The sequence below is a fragment of the Myxine glutinosa genome, chromosome 3 (genome assembly GCF_964187855.1).
Source record: "Myxine glutinosa chromosome 3, kmMyxGlut1.1, whole genome shotgun sequence".
NCBI lineage: Eukaryota > Metazoa > Chordata > Myxini > Myxiniformes > Myxinidae > Myxine > Myxine glutinosa.
In genome coordinates this window covers 155,640,893-155,659,486 of record NC_136263.1, presented here as the reverse complement: position 1 = coordinate 155,659,486, position 18,594 = coordinate 155,640,893, and the positions used below count along the sequence as shown (strand labels likewise).

Here is an 18,594-nt window from a genome sequence, read left to right as displayed (position 1 = left end):
TGTTTGTTAAAATTGATTTAGCAATGGATTCTGCTTCAGAATATTATAGAGATGTAAAAAAAATAGGGTTCCATTTTTTCTTTTACGTCTAATCTATCTATAATTCCAGTAATCTCTGTCTGTACGTCTGTACGTCTGTACGTCTGTTTGTCTGTGACCGCTGTTTCTCGACAACCACGGGTCCGATATACTTTTAACTTGCCAGGTATATTGCTGGGGACCCGAGGATGTGCCTTTTCAAGGTTTCATATTAATCGGACAATTACTTACCGAGCTATGTCCAAAAAACGATTCAACCAATCAGAGAGCAGCGAACGATCGCGTATGCCGGCGTTGCGAATGGACCAAACCATTCCATGTAAATAGAGGGGGGGGGTTCTGTGGTCGTTGCGAATGGACGAAACCATTTCATGTAAATAGAGGGGGGGGATTGTCACTGTACTCGCAAGCCGTTCGCCGTTCGCTTTGGCGTTGCGAATGGACCAAACCATTTCATGTAAATAGAGGGGGGGGATATAATTTTAGATAGATATATAGTACGGGCATATATATAGTACGGGCATGCCCTAGTCTATCTATAATTCCAGTAATCTCTGTCTGTCTGTCTGTACGTCTGTACGTTTGTCTGTGACCGCTGTTTCTCGACAACCACGGGTCCGATATACTTTTAACTTGCCAGGTATATTGCTGGGGACCCGAGGATGTGCCTTTTCAAGGTTTCATATTAATCGGACAATTACTTACCGAGCTATGTCCAAAAAACGATTCAACCAATCAGAGAGCAGCGAACGATCGCGTGTGCCGAACGTGGCGGGCACACTCTGCCTCGGATGGCACATTTGAGAGCGTATTCATTTATTTCACGTTTGCAAACTATGTTGGCGCTATGTTGGCGTTAAACGATGTTTTAAAACTAATAAAAACGAATTTGCGATTCATTCGCTTTCCTGCGCGTTTGTGCACGCGATGGCGATTTCTTTACCAAACTCCGGAAGCCGTTCGCTTTGGACCAAACCATTGCATGTAAATAGAGGGGGGGGATTGTCACCACTCGCAAGCCCTTCGCTTTGGACCAAACCATTTCATGTAAATAGAGGGGGGGGATATAATTTTAGATATAGATATAGTACGGGCATGCCCTAGTCTATCTATAATTCCAGTAATCTCTGTCTGTACGTCTGTACGTCTGTACGTTTGTTTGTCTGTGACCGCTGTTTCTCGACAACCACGGGTCCGATATACTTTTAACTTGCCAGGTATATTGCTGGGGACCCGAGGATGTGCCTTTTCAAGGTTTCATATTAATCGGACAATTACTTACCGAGCTATGTCCAAAAAACGATTCAACCAATCAGAGAGCAGCGAACGATCGCGTGTGCCGAACGTGGCGGGCACACTCTGCCTCGGATGGCACATTTGAGAGCGTATTCATTTATTTCACGTTTGCAAACTATGTTGGCGTTAAACTATGTTTTACAACTAATAAAAACGAATTTGCGATTCATTCGCTTTCCTGCGCGTTTGTGCACGCGATGGCGATTTCTTTACCAAACTCCGGAAGCCGTTCGCTTTGGACCAAACCATTGCATGTAAATAGAGGGGGGGGGGATTGTCACCACTCGCAAGCCGTTCGCTTTGGACCAAACCATTTCATGTAAATAGAGGGGGGGGGATATAATTTTAGATATAGATATAGTACGGGCATGCCCTAGTCTATCTATAATTCCAGTAATCTCTGTGTGTTTGTTTGTACATTTGTTTGTTTGTCTGTGACCGCTGTTTCTCGACAACCACGGGTCCGATATACTTTAAACTTGCCAGGTATATTGCTGGGGACCCGAGGATGTGCCTTTTCAAGGTTTCATATTAATCGGACAATTACTTACCGAGCTATGTCCAAAAAACGATTCAACCAATCAGAGAGCAGCGAGCTATCGCGTGTGCCGAACGTGGCGAACACACTCTGCCTCGGATGGCACATTTGAGAGCATATTCATTTATTTCCCGTCGGCAAACTATGTTGGCGCTATGTTGGCGTTAAACGATGTTTTAAAACTAATTAAAACCCCGGGGGGATTGTCACTGTACTCGCAAGCCGTTCGCCGTTCGCTTTGGCGTTGCGAATGGACCAAAACATTTCATGGACCAAACCATTTCATGTAAAGCGTTCGCCGTTCGCTTTGGCGTTGCGAATGGACCAAAACATTTCATGAACCAAACCATTTCATGTAAATAGAGGGGGGGATATAATTTTAGATATAGATATAGTACGGGCATGCCCTAGTAGGTAGTAATTCGAAGAAATCCAAGATGGCCGCCATAAAATTTGGAAAATACACTTTTGTGCATATCTTTGTATCTAGATATCATATAAACATGAATAATATGTCCTTTTATATGTTTTCAGACCCAAGGAAGCCATATCTGCCATTGTTTTTACAGAAAAATGCAAGGAAATTAAAATAGTGGGCAATATACCAGCCAAAATGGAGACGGCCGTCGTGAAATCGGATCGTATAATTTCCCAATTAGAATCGATTCAATAAACAATCTTCACTGATAACATTTATTTTGAATACACACACACGCACACGCACACACACACACACACACACACGCACACACATACACACACACCTAAACATAAACGATGAATGAACATAAACGATCACATAAACGAATGCCTCATTCATCCTCATCCATATCTATCACACGCGGTTCATTGATGTTTGCTTTGTTGTTACAACTGTAACCCACACACCCACAAACTTCAGTACAAGGAATATTGTTATTGCGACAGCTACATCTTCCCATACACCCTTTCTTGCACCCACAGTTCACGAGATTCATTATTGCTTCTGGGGCTGGAGGATTCAGGCATCGACTTGGGGCATAAACCCCATCATCCGAAAGTAACTGCCAACCATACTCGACAGGTGATGGAAGGGACGGATGGCTTTCTGCTGCCTTTCTCCATATCATTGCGATATAATGTGCTCGCTGAACGTGTAACTTTAGCGAACCAGTGGTAGGTGGAAGACTCTCTCCCTCAGCAGCACGGTTGGAGAATAAGAACCAGCGAAGCTCGTTTACTTTCGTGTGAACTTTAGACTTGTACAGCAGACAGACGAAGCGTTCCAGCTGGGAACACACTTCTGGTGACGGATCAGTTTGTCCCAAAGACTCCAGAGCCTCCCATATCTTGTTGTCACATGTCATGAAGACCTTAAAGCACCAGTCCTTGCTCCTGCCAGCGAACCTTCCAGACATGTCACTTCCCGTGAATGCGTGGAATCCAAGTATTGCAGACGCACGTTTCTCTCCTAGCATGCCATGAATAGGTTGGACTGCAATGCTCCTCCTCAACTTTCCCTTCCCAGTGAGAAACCTCGTAGCAGGTGGTAGATCGTGAAATCTCTGAATCAGTAGGAGGAAGATATCGGTATCTGGCGAATCAATGATAACTTCTGCATCTTTGTCGACTGTGAGAGCATGCAGAATTAAGAGTGTATCGGCCTCTTCTTGGCTGTGCGTGAGTAGACTGTCTGGAACTTCAGTGTTGCCCGTGGTCTTAGTTCCTGATGTCACCATGAACTTCTTCAACTTGTTTGGATGAGCCTTGCTGTAAGATAGACACTTCACAGCCAAGTACTCTGTAAGCTCTGCCTTGGTCTTCACATTGGAAAGGAAATCTTTGAGTGAAATCTTCTGGATCAATGTACTATCCCTGACGTGATAGTATGTTGATTTCCCCTTTGTCCTCTTTAGGCGCATTTTGTCTTTCAGTGAGTTATCGATGTATCGGTCGAATACCAACCTCACGTCATCATAATGCACGGCAATATTTTCGAGGCGTTCAATGAACGATTGAGCAAAGTCACTGCATGTAATCATTTGTTCTGTTTTGGAGATCCCGTTAACAAGAGCCATGCCATCAATGATTATATCACTCTATGGCGAGAAGTAGTCTCGTTTTCATTGATCACTCCTGATCTTGTGGTTGTGTCTGGGTTTTGGCTGATCTGAGAGGGTTCCTGCAAATTTTGGCTTGAGATTTCATAGTCAGTTGATGGGTCATTAGTTTCTTCCCCAGCGTGTGCTGCTGCATCATTCAAAGCGGCAATTCCCGCGTCTTGATGCTCATTGATTTCTGTCGAAATAGGTTCTCCTGGTGGATCATGTACATCCTGCTCTTCAGGCTCAGCCAGATGCTCAAGTTGACGAAGGATTTTTGCCTTGTCGTATGCCAACAAGAGGGATCCATCAGATGCAAATAAAGAACGTGGAACGATGCCAAATTCATAGGTGCCAATACATTCTTTCAGGTCGAGCTCTGGTCGGCTCCGTGAGATAACGATGAACCTCTGCAACAATCCTCGCTCTTCTTTGACTTTGATCAGCTTGTCGCCCGATCTCACTTCTGTTGTGGCAGTCGAACTCTTGAATGTTCGAAGTTTTCTTTTCGTCATTTCGTCAATTGGAATTGAAGGCTCCCCACGTCCCCGGAGCTGTGAGTTTGACGTCAACTTCTCCTTCTTCCTCGAAGTTCAGGCATCCAATCATCCAGGTCATATCGGTTTTCTTGTTCTTGTCTGTCTCGGGTTTTGATGTGAGCAGCTTGCAGTCGCTCTTTCTCTTCTCGGGTGCTGGCTTCTTGCAGGTCAACGTTTTACAGCCAACTGCATCATGTATCGTTTGAGCTTTTGATGACCGGTCAAGTTCAATTGGTGGTATCATGGGTGATTTCTCCGGTGATACAGGCTGGTAGATCGCAATTGCTGTACCATGAAGGGTATTCATCCCGCAAGGAGTTGACTCTAGAAAATCGATGTTGTCCATGGCAAACCAGACGAACGTGTCCTGAACCAACCATGGTGGTAGACAGATGCCTCCGGTGGACTCCATTTGCTTCAGTACGGAGTTGGCAATGCTGGTCTCAATCTCCATGACCTTTTTGTAGGAGATGGCGAGGTCCAGATGTGCAAGTTTCTCTACAAGCGCCTTGGATCGTGTGTTTTTGTGTATGTCGAGAGCTAAGCCCACACTCAATGGAGTTTCAAATCGTTGTTTGAATGATCCATCCTCGCTTCTTGGTTCGTACGATACCTGTCGGTCAGATTTATAAGCACCGACAAAGTGCTGCGCCAACAATGATGCACTCACACCAATGGAGTCCTCCCTGTTGCTATTTCCTACTTTCCTTGTTCCCATGACTGCATGCTTGCAGAAGATGTTGAGCATCGGGGGTGGCTTGTAATCAGCAAAGGTTCCATTAAATTTCCATGCTGGGGAAGATGCGATGTCTTTCCTCAATATTTTCGCAGCTCGCAAAAGTACTTTAAAATCGTCTTTGATGCTGTCTGCTGTAATTGTGCTTGATATCATGTGGTCTTTGAGCTTTGTGGAAAGAATCTGCTCTGGCTTTGTTTTGTTTGAGGGCCGGCTGAAATGAACATCGGCAATGTTGTCTAGGATCAATTGTTTCAGGTATGGCTTATAACTATGGTTGTCTGAGACCGGAAAGTCGTGCTCCTTAAGTAAATTGACATAGGTTACATGAATTTCATTCATATTCAGCACAGCATTTTCAGTAGTATCATTCAACGCAGTTTCAACAATTTCAATGAGTTCAAGGTCTGATAACACCTGACCAAAGTTAACATTGGTTGTTTCTGTTTGTTTTTCCGTCTTAACTATAGCACGTTTGGCCTTAACTACACATGGTAAATGATATTTCATGTCCTCAGCCATTGCTTGCAATGGGTCAGGCGAACTTATGACACTGTTCAGTCTCACTTTCAGATTGTCATTACTTGTTTCTTGGCCAATGTTTCTGATCTGGAGTCCCATGTTCTTTGTTGACACATTGTGTAGTTCACTTCCTCTGTCTTCCTGGCATATGACACATCTGAGCGCGTCAAATGTCTGTTCTCGGGAACACCTTCTGGATGTTGACGTGCTTTCCCCTAGATCACTAGAACTTGGTCGTCCTCTCTTTTTCAGTCGGATTTCTGCGGCACTGCCTGATGTTGTTCCTTTCTCAAACCTAGCCTTTGCTCGATCAATGTGCATCTTATTGGTAACATCTTTGTAACAAGCTTTATGGTAGCGGAGACCTTTTGCGAGCAATTCTTCAGCAGAGGAATATTGCAAACGTCTATTCAATGATGCAAACTTTGTTTCACCATACGTGTACTGTTCCTCAGCACCTGCCATCAGTTTCTCGACAGAGGAGAGTTTTGGTTTCGTTACAAAGGTTGTATAGTCTGTTTGCCCTATGGCCATTTGGCATACAAAACAAAGTCCGAAATCTACTGACTTCTCAATCTTCCTGGGTGGTGAGTCACTCATCTTGAAGGTAGGTGTAATTTTCTAGACACTCTTGAACTGTCGTCGGTCCTGCAAAGATAGATACTACTATTCAGATTCACATTTCGTCAACACAGTCAAAACCAGACCTTAACTAGATGGTGGAAACTTAATTAACCGATTTCATGCCGGCCGACCCCACTTTGGCTGGTATATGTCCACTATTTTATTTTCCTTGCATTTTTCTGTAAAAACAATGGCAGAAATGGCTTCCTTGGGTCTGAAAACATATAAAAGGACATATTATTCATGTTTATATGATATCTAGATACAAAGATATGCACAAAAGTGTATTTTCCAAATTTTATGGCGGCCATCTTGGATTTCTTCGAATTACTACCTATTAGACGTAAAAGAAAAAATGGAACCCTATTTTTTTTACATCTCTATAATATTCTGAAGCAGAATCCATTGCTAAATCAATTTTAACAAACAAAAAACACAAACAATATTGTTATGACATATGGGCCTGCACTAATTCTCTAAATGCTGTTTCGATGGAGTTTTCTATTCATCACGTTTTTTGCCGTCTGCCATTTCTTTTTCATTTACTAGCAGGGGTACCCGGCTTTGCCCGGTCCTGTTCTAATCCTGTTGGTATTTTGAAGAAAGCAATATTTTCTTTGTGTGTGGGCCTAGAACACTTCCCCACACCCACTAAGTAAGGAATGGGGGTCGGGATCATTTAATATTACCTTTCAAATAGCTACAAAGGCTGAGGGCTTAGGCACTATACTATGAGTGATTTTTAAAACTTCCCCAAAAAAATCGAACTTTTTGTTTCAAAAATTTCAAAACATTATTTTTTAATACTCTCCTGCACACACTGATGAACCTCTGAAAGTCTGATGAAGATACCTTCAGCCATGCTGAACGTGCTGTAAACAATAGTTACCATGGAAACATCAATTTGGTAATTTGGAAAATTTGCCTATCAAGTGATGAAATATTTGGCAGAACAAATTTGGTTGATGCATTTTCTAATTGCCACCTAATAGGTGTTTTACATGTTTTGGATGGTATTGAACTCGACCTTTAACTAATTTTGACCAGGTTTTATACAAATATACAACACATGCATAAAAAGAATCTGTGTAAGTTTCAATTTGATATCGTGAAAAATTCCTGAGGTTTGGCAATAATAAAAATAACAAAAAATCCAATTTGATTATAATGAAGTGAAATTGTTGTCATGGAACCATTCTCTATTTGCACATGGATGGGACTTTTCCCTATGCCACTAACCAAGAAGAGAAAAACCTGAAGGAAAAAGAGAGACAATTAATGGTTTACCAATGGGTGGTAGGGTGTATTAAACGCCCCGTTTTTGAAAAATATTCTCATATTGATCGAGTCATATCTTTTTGTTACACTAGCCATATATAGCATTTCTCTAACATATTACGGATTTTCGAATTTGTTTAGAGCCACCACCAGGATCATGTGAAAATCGGGTACCCCCGCTAATGGGATGTTTTGGCTAAATGTGAGACTTTTTGGCATTTTATAAAAGTAAGAACACTGTCTTTCTTGTAGTAATTCTGGGTCACTAATTCTAAAAATGTCCTCTAAAATGTGATGGGATCAAAACTGGAAAAAAAAAATTTAACGTCTTTGCAAATTGGATAATCGGGTAACCAACGAACCAAAAAAGACTAATTTTTCAATTTTATTATTCGCTCTTCAAAACATGACAAGTTGATACATTGGCGGGATTTCCCCCAGCTTCATGAATTATGGTCTTCGTTAAGCTGGCCTGTTGTGTCGGTGTCAGCTTGGATAGAGTGGCAGGGAAACCAACTTTGGATGGCGTAGGATATCGTGGGGGATGAATGCTGGGGTGCCGGTGTAATCGCTGTGATTATGGCTCCAAGTGGAAGTTGCAGTGGTCGTCTGAGTGGCAGTTGCATCACTTTCATCATTCGTTACTGCTAGCTGCCGCATCACTGTCGGCTTCCAACAAAATGATGGAACCAGTTGCATCAATTTTCTGCACCTTCTGCTTGCGCCGTTCTTCCTCGGCCTGCTCACGGACCTGGCAACAGTACCCCGTCTGTGACAGGACCTTGTCGTAGGTGCCAGAAGATGTTATGCGGTGAGTCTTCATCGACTGCTGCAACAGGCGATCCTCTGGGCTCATAACCAGCTGCTCAACGTTGGCCAGTCACAACCAGAAGGTCGCATCCAGTCATTGTTCCATGGCCTGCATTTTGGCGAGTGTGGCTGGGGTTGATCTATGCGTGGTCGGGATCTCCCTCATCTTGCAGTTGGAATCCAGAAGCTGAATGAGCAAGATGCACTCCTAGTGGTCAGAGACAGTGGGTATGTTGGCCTTCTTGTAAAAGTCGGCAAACTGGGCCAGGACGTGCTGTGCAGACGCCCATTTTAGGGGAGCACCAGGACAGCCAGTGCGCTTTGCCATCACACCCTTCTTGATGCGATGCGTGAGACAGCTCAGGACTTGACGGCAGGTCCGACATATTCCCGTTGTCTGTGCATCCTACTTATTGATGGCGCTACCCAGACCGAACACAGTACTGGCGTATCGCGTTGTCATCAGCGTTCTGGCCTTCAGAGTGTCCAGACTGTCCAGCATACGAGCATGTGTCAGCTGAGGTGTAGCTTATGGTGTATGGCAGATGGTGAGGCGTCGTCGCTTATTGTACGGTGCGAGTGTACGGTGCGAGTCATATAATATATTGTTTAAGTTATCGTCGTAATGAGGAATTTGGGGTCGGGATGCGTGGTCGGCCTTGGTGACTTGGTCTTGACTAGATGCTAGGCCGCGCCACATTTTGTCGAATAAACTGGTCTTCAAATATTTTTGGACGGCTATGGACTTATATAAAATTAGTTTTCCAAGGCTGAAGCGCAATGACGTCATCACGTCCCCGGCACGAGGGTCGATTCTGAGGAAATCTTGTTTCATTGTGCACGCCGTCGTTTTACTTCCAAATTAGAATCTGTTTCATTAATTGTTGTTTCCACACCGCATCGAGAAGCGTAAGTATACCGCGGCAAGAAAAAGGTATGTTACGAATTTATGCGAGTTATATTGTGATAGGTATCGTCAAGTGAAGGAATCGTGTTCGGGCCGTGGTCTTGACTAGATGTAGGCCGCACCTCATTTTGTCGAATAAAGTGGTATTCGGGTGTTTCGGGGACTCGGATCTTAATTCTGTTTTCAGATTTTGCAGTCGCCAGATTAGCTTAACACTCAATAGAACTGGACCCGCGAAATTTCGGGGATTTTTGGTGGAATTACCTCGGGGTAAAGTTACATAGGTAAGCCGCATGTTGAATTTCCGTCGCCAAAGGACTTTATTTTTGTTGCGAAATTCATCCCGACTTCGCCTATAGTCGTTGGAGGTATTGACTTATATAGGGTTGGTTTTCTAAGGCTGGGGCGCAGTGGCGTCGTCGCGTCCCCGGCACAAGGGTCGATTCTGAGGAAATCTTGTTTCATTGTGCACGCCTTCGTTTTACTTCCAAATTAGAATCTGTTTCATTAATTGTTGTTTCCACACTGCGTCGAGAAGAGTAAGTATGCCGCGACAAGAAAAAGGTATGTCACGAATTTATGCGAGTTATATTGTGATAGGTATCGTCGAGTGAAGGGGTCGTGTTCGGGCCGTGGTCTTGCCTAGATGTAGGCCGCACCTCATTTTGTCGAATAAATTGTTATTCGGGTGGTTCCGGTATTTGGGACCGCAGGGACGGAAAGTGCAGGTTCGGGGTGCCAATCACTCTCGCTAGCCGGCCCGCTCTGAAGGCTCGGATCGGGACACCGGGATTCATTCCGGTCGCCCGGCCGGCCCGGAGGTGGGGGTGCAGGACTTGTCACGGAATGTCAAAACAAACGGCCTACCGGGCCGCCCAAAAGTCGGGTGTGAGGGGCGCGTCCACTAATGGAACGCCTCTCGCTTCTCAAATCGAGGGCCACGTGGTCAGGAGAACCTCGTCCCTTCTGGTTGCCTTGCCATCCCACCATGAGCGCTGGTCAGCGTGTACTTCAAGCTAAGCTTAAGTGTTAAGTGTTAAGTTCCTCCTTGCCCTCGCAAGGGAAAGGCTAGGGTCAAGCTCTCCCAAATTTCCAAACACTAGAAATCGGACGTCTCAAATTAATTAATTAATTTGTTAATACATCTCAGTCGCCCACGACCTCTCCAGCGCGGGCATCGAACCAGTTCATTTCCGGTGCGACCGGGCCGAGTATCGGTCAAGGCCGAAGTAAAGGTCATGGCCGAAGCCGTTGATTCCGCCGTAGCACGCTAACGCGTAGGCTCACACGTCCCTGGTCCACCGGGGCTCCGCGGGTGTCCTACCGTGCCTGACGCCGCTATTCTCTCAACTTTCGGGAGTAGGCGCCGGTGCCCGGGGATGGATTTCGCTGTCTAAACATGGTAGCGCTAGGCCAGTGGGACCGCCGGGACCCACATGCACTCACAAGTTGTTCTGCGCGTGGGCGGCAGTATCAGACCGGGGCGCCCAAACGCTCCCCAGCTAAAGTTCATCCTGAAAGCGCCCACATTGTGCGGACAAACTCCACCAATTGGCCGGTCACACTGTGCCTATCGGCCGGCCTCGAAGACCGAAATTGTGGCGGTTACCGATCCTTCGGGTTCGTAACTATGCCACCCTGAAAATCATGCTGCGGAAATGAAGGAAATTCATTCATTTCATCACCTAACTAGTGATGCACATGAATGGATGAACGAGATTCCCACTGTCCCTATCTACTATCCAGCGAAACCACAGCCAAGGGAACGGGCTTGGCGGAATCAGTGGGGAAAGAAAACCCTTTTGAGCTTGACTCTAGCCCGACTCTGTGAATGGACTTGAGAGGCCTGAGGCACTCAATAGAACTGGACCCGTGAAATTTCGAGGATTTTTGGTAAAATTACCTCAGGGTAAAGTTACATAGGAAAACCCCGTGTTAAATTTTCGTCGCCGAAGGACTTTATTTTTATTACGAAATTCATCCTGACTTCGCCTCTAGGAGGATAGAGGGGCATCTGTAGGTAACGGGAACCTTTACTTCGCGAAGATTGGGCAAAAATTGACCGAGTTATTCAAAATATGGACTTATATAAACAGAGAAGAAGAAGAGTTCGGAGTTGGACACGAGGCAGAGCAGACGCCATTTGGGGGAGCTGAGAGGATTCAGGCGTGATCGAGTACACTGGACACTTTTTCCCTCTCGTTCTTTCCTGCCTATGTTCCCTCCATCTTCCCTGCGATTGTGTGGGCGGGAGGAAATCCCAGGGAGGAAATTCGAGGCGAGGACGTGTTTGTTGGTGGTCGCCTCGCTTCGCCGTTTCTTCAACCTCGGTTACCTGTGCGAGGGTGAATCTGAGTGAGTATACCAAGACAAGAACAAGAACTAGAAGGAGGTATGTACGGTGCGAGTCATATAATATATTGTTTAAGTTATCGTCGAATGAGGAATTTGGGGTCGGGATGCGTGGTCGGCCTTGGTCACTTGGTCTTGACTAGATGCTAGGCCGTGCCACATTTTGTCGAATAAACTGGTCTTCAAATATTTTTTGATGGCTATGGACTTATATAAAAATAGTTTTCCAAGGCTGAAGCGCAGTGACGTCATCACGTCCCCGGCACGAGGGTCGATTCTGAGGAAATCTTGTTTCATTGTGCACGCCGTCGTTTTACTTCCAAATTAGAATCTGTTTCATTAATTGTTGTTTCCACACCGCGTCGAGAAGCGTAAGTATACCGCGACAAGAAAAAGGTATGTTACGAATTTATGCGAGTTATATTGTGATAGGTATCGTCGAGTGAAGGAATCGTGTTCGGGCCGTGGTCTTGACTAGATGTAGGCCGCACCTCATTTTGTGGAATAAAGTGGTATTCGGGTGGTTCGGGGACTCGGATCTTAATTCTGTTTTCAGATTTTGCAGTCGCCAGATTAGCTTAACACTCAATAGAACTGGACCCGCGAAATTTCGGGGATTTTTGGTGGCATTACCTCGGGGTAAAGTTACATCAGAAAGCCCCATGTTGAATTTCCATCGCCGAAGGACTTTATTTTTGTTGTGAAATTCATCCTGACTTCGCCTATAGGAGGATGGAGGGGTATCTGTGGGTAGCGGGGGCCTTTGTTTGGCGAGGATTGGGCGGGAATTGGCCGAGTCGTTGGAGGTATTGACTTATATAGGGTTGGTTTTCTAAGGCTGGGGCGCAGTGGCGTTGTCGCGTCCCCGGCACGAGGGTCGATTCTGAGGAAATCTTGTTTCATTGTGCACGCCGTCGTTTTACTTCCAAATTAGAATCTGTTTCATTAATTGTTGTTTCCACACCGCGTCGAGAAGCGTAAGTATACCGCGACAAGAAAAAGGTATGTTACGAATTTATGCGAGTTATATTGTGATAGGTATCGTCGAGTGATGGAATCGTGTTCGGGCCATGGTCTTGACTAGATGTAGGCCGCACCTCATTTTGTCGAATAAAGTGGTATTCGGGTGGTTCGGGGACTCGGATCTTAATTCTGTTTTCAGATTTTGCAGTCGCCAGATTAGCTTAACACTCAATAGAACTGGACCCGCGAAATTTCGGGGATTTTTGGTGGAATTACCTCGGGGTAAAGTTACATAGGAAAGCCCCATGTTGAATTTCCGTCGCCGAAGGACTTTATTTTTGTTGCCAAATTCATCTTGACTTCGCCTATAGGAGGATGTAGGGGTATCTGTGGGTAGTGGGGGCCTTTGTTTGACTAGGATTGGGCGGGAATTGGCCGAGTCATTGGAGGTATTGACTTATATCGGGTTGGTTTTCTAAGGCTGGGGCGCAGTGGCGTCGTCGCGTCCCAGGCACGAGGGTCGATTCTGAGGAAATCTTGTTTCATTGTGCACGCCTTTGTTTTACTTCCAAATTAGAATCTGTTTCATTAATTGTTGTTTCCACACTGCGTCGAGAAACGTAAGTATACCGCGACAAGAAAAAGGTATGTTACGAATTTATGCGAGTTATATTGTGATAGGTATCGTCGAGTGAAGGGGTCGTGTTCGGGCCGTGGTCTTGCCTAGATGTAGGCCGCACCTCATTTTGTCGAATAAAGTGGTATTCGGGTGGTTCCGGTATTTGGGACCGCAGGGACGGAAAATGCAGGTTCGGGGTGCCAATCACTCTCGCTAGCCGGCCTGCTCTGAAGGCTCGGATCGGGACACCGGGATTCATTCCGGTCGCCCAGTCGGCCCAGAGTTGGGGGTGCGGGACTTGTCACGGAATGTCAAAACAAACGGCCTACCGAGGCCGCCCAAAAGTCGGGCGTGAGGGGCGCGTCCACTAATGGAACGCCTCTCGCTTCCCAAATCGAGGGCCACGTGGTCAGGAGAACCTCGTCCCTTCTGGTTGCCTTGCCGTCCCACCGTGAGCGCTGGTCAGGGTGTACTTCAAGCTAAGCTTAAGTGTTAAGTGTTAAGTTCCTCCTTGCCCTCGCAAGGGAAAGGCTAGGGTCAAGCTCTCCCAAATTTCCAAACACTAGAAATCGGACGTCTCAAATTAATTAATTAATTTGTTAATACATCTCAGTCGCCCACGACCTCTCCAGCGCGGGCATCGAACCAGTTCATTTCCGGTGCGACCGGGCCGAATATCGGCCCGGCCGTGGCCGAAGCCTTTGATTCCGCCGTAGCATGCTAACGCATAGGCTCGCGCGTCCCTGGTCCGCCAGGGCTCCGTGAGTGTCCTACCGTGCCTGACGCCGCTATTCTCTCAACTTTCGGGAGTAGGCGCCGGTGCCCGGGGACGGATTTCGCTGTCTAAACATGGTAGCGCTAGGCCAGTGGGACCGCCGGGACCCACATGCACTCACAAGTTGTTCTGCGCATGGGCGGCAGTATCAGACCGGGGCGCCCAAACGCTCCCCGGCTAAAGTTCATCCTGAAAGCGCCCACATTGTGCGGACAAACTCCACCAATTGGCCGGTCACACTGTGCCTATCGGCCAGCCTCGAAGACCGAAATTGTGGCGGTTACCGATCCTTCGGGTTCGTAACTATGCCACCCTGAAACTATGCCACCGATCCTTCGCCGTCGTTTTACTTCCAAATTAGAATCTGTTTCATTAATTGTTGTTTCCACACCGCGTCGAGAAGCGTAAGTATACCGCGACAAGAAAAAGGTATGTTACGAATTTATGCGAGTTATATTGTGATAGGTATCGTCGAGTGAAGGGGTCGTGTTCGGGCCATGGTCTTGCCTAGATGTAGGCCGCACCTCATTTTGTCGAATAAAGTGGTATTCGGGTGGTTCCGGTATTTGGGACCGCAGGGACGGAAAGTGCAGGTTCGGGGTGCCAATCACTCTCGCTAGCCGGCCCGCTCTGAAGGCTCGGAACAGGACACCGGGATTCATTCCGGTCGCCCGGTCGGCCCGGTGGTGGGGGTGCGGGACTTGTCACGGAATGTCAAAACAAACGGCCTACCGGGGCCGCCCAAAAGTCGGGCGTGAGGGGCGCGTCCACTAATGGAACGCCTCTCGCTTCCCAAATCGAGGGCCACGTGGTCAGGAGAACCTCATCCCTTCTGGTTGCCTTGCCGTCCCACCGTGAGCACTGGTCAGGGTGTACTTCAAGCTAAGCTTAAGTGTTAAGTGTTAAGTTCCTCCTTGCCCTCGCAAGGGAAAGGCTAGAGTCAAGCTCTCCCAAATTTCCAAACACTAGAAATCGGACGTCTCAAATTAATTAATTAATTTGTTAATACATCTCAGTCGCCCGCGACCTCTCCAGCGTGGGCGTCGAACCAGTTCATTTCCGGTGTGACCGGGCCGAGTATCGGTCAAGGCCGAAGTAAAGGTCATGGCCGAAGCCGTTGAAGCCGCCGTAGCACGCTAACGCGTAGGCTCGCACGTCCCTGGTCCGCCGGGGCTCCGTGGGTGTCCTACCTTGCCTGACGCCGCTATTCTCTCAACTTTCGGGAGTAGGCGCCGGTGCCCGGGGACAGATTTCGCTGTCTAAACATGGTAGCGCTAGGCCAGTGGGACCGCCGGGACCCACGTGCACTCACAAGTTGTTCTGCGCGTGGGCGGCAGTATCAGACCGGGGCGCCCAAATGCTCCCCGACTAAAGTTCATCCTGCAAGCGCCCACATTGTGCGGACAAACTCCACCAATTGGCCGGTCACACTGTGCCTATCGGCCGGCCTCGAAGACCGAAATTGTGGCGGTTACCGATCCTTCGGGTTCGTAACTATGCCACCCTGAACCTGCGACATGAACCTGCGATCCCAGTGGGGGAAGGGTCTAAACAAAATCGAAAATCTGAAATATTTTACAGAAATGATATATAGGGCGAGTGTAACAAAAAAAAAAGTATGACCAGAGCAATATGAGAAAATTTTGCAAAAATGGGGTGTTTGATGCACCCTAATGGGGCTTTTGATTATGACTGTTGATCCTCAAGTGTTATTGCAGAAGGCCCTCAGAAAGAAGCTCTTTTGGGTTATGTAGGGTCTTAGGTGTCTAAAGGTTCTAATGGAGTATCTTGGGTCAAAAGGGTTTTAGGGTCCCAATGGGTGTTAGGGGTATTTGCAGTCTTAAAGGGTTTAGGGTTATCTAGGATCTTAGGGGTCTAAATGGTCTTAGGGGACTAGAAGGTCACAGGAGTCTTATGGGTCTAAACGTTATAAAAGGTGGTTAGGGTCATTGGGGTCTATCAGGTCTCAAAGAGTCTTAGGGTTAAATAACTTAAGGGTATTCGTGGTCTTAAAGGGTCTTCTAGGGTTAAAACAGGTGTGAAGGGACTTAGGGATCTTAAGGATCTTATAGGTCTTCTGGGTCTTAAAGTGTATTAGGGTTATAAAGGGTTATTTGGGTCTTAAGATGTCTTAGTGGTCCTAAGGTTATACTAGTATTTAGGGTCTTAGGGGTCTTAGGATTATAATGTGCTAAAGTGTCTTAGGGGTTTTAAGGGTCTTTTGGGTCAAAAGGGTTTTAAGGGTCTTAAGGGTGTTAAGGGTCTTAGGTTTATAAAGTGTCTTAAGGGTCTTACGTGTCTTTGGGTGTGTTAAAGTGTCTTAGGGCTATAAAGGGCGTTTGGGGTCTTTATGATCTACATTCTAAGGGGTCTAAATGGTATAAAGATTTAAACGGTATAAATGGTCTTAAAAGGTCCAAAGGATATAAAAGGTTGAAAATGGTCTAAATGAGTCTATAGGGTGTAAGGGTTTTACAGGTCTACATGTCTAAAAGGTATGTTCCAATAGTCCGTAATTAATAAAGGTTATTAATAGACTTAGTCAAGGTCCAATAATACGTATTTCATTGACGTACTCACGGTCCAACTCATATTCAAAGAGTACATAATTTGTAGACATACTCACAAGGGTCGACCAAGACTTCACCTCAACAGTGTAATATATATATATATATATATTGTTGCGGATATGGGATTTGGCCTCCATCCATATCCGCTTGTAAATATTCCCCTATTTCCCCAATACTCCCCAACTATCCCCAATCCCCCATTCCCTAGTCCCATTATCTGTAAACAACACTCTGTAGCCCCGACCTTCCCCTTTTTCCCCCATTAAATGTCGTACCCAGGTTCACCGCATCTCACGTAGACAACTATAGGACATCTTGCTAGTTATTCTTAGTCTATGTCAGTTAAGCACTCGTTTCCATTAATTCTGACTCTTCGTTGCACCAGAATGTGATTGTATGGCACCGTTAGAAAGTTTAGGACCTCCCAATCCCTCCCCGCAGCTCTTCCTCATGCTACAACCACAACAACAACAACAGCGGCGGCGGCGCGGGGAGTGTGCGTCCTCACTCCGGCTTGGTTAGCCGCCATTGAACATGTGCTCCGACGGGGTTACCACGCAGGGGCTCACTGTCAGCTCCTCGTCAAGGGCGGAGCCCGGTAACCCCCCGCACCCAATAAGAAGCGGCGGACCGATTCCATCTGGGGCGGAGCTAACGAGCCGAGGGCGTGTCACTCCCCGCTGGGCATGCGCAGGAAGACGGAGGTGACGTCAGATGCGCCTCAGCTTGGAGAAGAAAGGACGTCACCTCCTAGCGCTGAGAAATACCTCCCCGCCTCTCTGGACCGGACCGGGTCGATTCTGCCCCTGAGCCAAGGTGCACCTTGAGCTATCGACTGCCTGCCCTTCCTTGCCATCAATCCCTGTGTGAGTCAGTCTTGTCCCATTTGTCTGTGGTCTGTCGGGAATAAGATAAGACTGTGTCTAAGTGCCCATCTTGCTGTGCTTTACCTCTTGCCGTGTAATCTAACCGTTCTGCATAACCAATATTATATCCTCCTCCGGAGGTCTTGAGAACTGTACCCCTTGTGTCGTTGCCTTAATCCCAGCCGTTGTGTCCTTTCCTTCATTGATTTAGCATAGCGCGATTCGGCCAACGTTCGAGTGTAATCGGGTAAACTGTGCGAACACGGCGGCCATTCCGCTCGGTCAAGCAACATCTAAGTCGTGTCCGTAACAATTGGTTGTCAGGAGTTGGATTCGGACCTGGGACTAAATTTGTTAGGCCCAAATTTTGGAACACCAATTGTACTATTAGAGTAACAATTGGTGTCGGGAAGTGGGATTGGACCCGAAGCGTGCTTCACGCGCTCGAAATTATTAACGGCGAAATTTGATTTTGTTTTACAAAAATAAAAACCCGAATTTTGAAAGTCGCGCTATGGCAGATCAAGACGGCTGGGTTCCGGTAGAGGAGAGTGAGGCAGGGTCGATCCAGGACCAAATTGAGGGACATGAGGAGAGCGAAGCAGTGAGGGTAGCAGGGTCGCAAAATGGCGTCGTCGCGCACGAGGTTGCGGGCGCGCAAAATGGCGCCTCGCACATAGCTACGGCGGCCGCACCCGCTGCACAAGTGGGAGGGATGGCCCAAATGCAGGCCCTCATGGAGCAATTTATGGCGCAAATGCAGGCGTCCCTCAAACTGCAGAGTGAGCAATTAGGGGTAATGGGAAACCAAATGGGGGTAATGAGGGACGAAGCGAGGGGTACCGGTGAGGGGTTAGACAATAATTTTAAGGGATTAGACAAGAAATTTGGGAAGTTAGACGACAAATTTGAGGGGTTAGACAATGGGATAAAAGAGGTGAAAAATGGGTTAATGGGGGTAGAAAACAGAATGGCCGCTCAAGAGAATCAAATGGAAGGGATGCAAAAGGGGTTAGAGGGGTTAGAAAACAGTATGGAAGGCAAATTGAGGGACATGAGGAACCAAGCGGAAAGGGAAG

General features: G+C 46.7%; 1 protein-coding gene across 1 annotated transcript in view; it reads right to left on the bottom strand.

Annotated features, from left to right (window-relative positions):
• Nucleotides 1–18,594, bottom strand: part of LOC137423852 (tryptophan 5-hydroxylase 1-like) — a 170,637-nt gene that overhangs the window by 85,597 nt on the left and 66,446 nt on the right. The gene's annotated exons all lie outside the window — the stretch shown is intronic.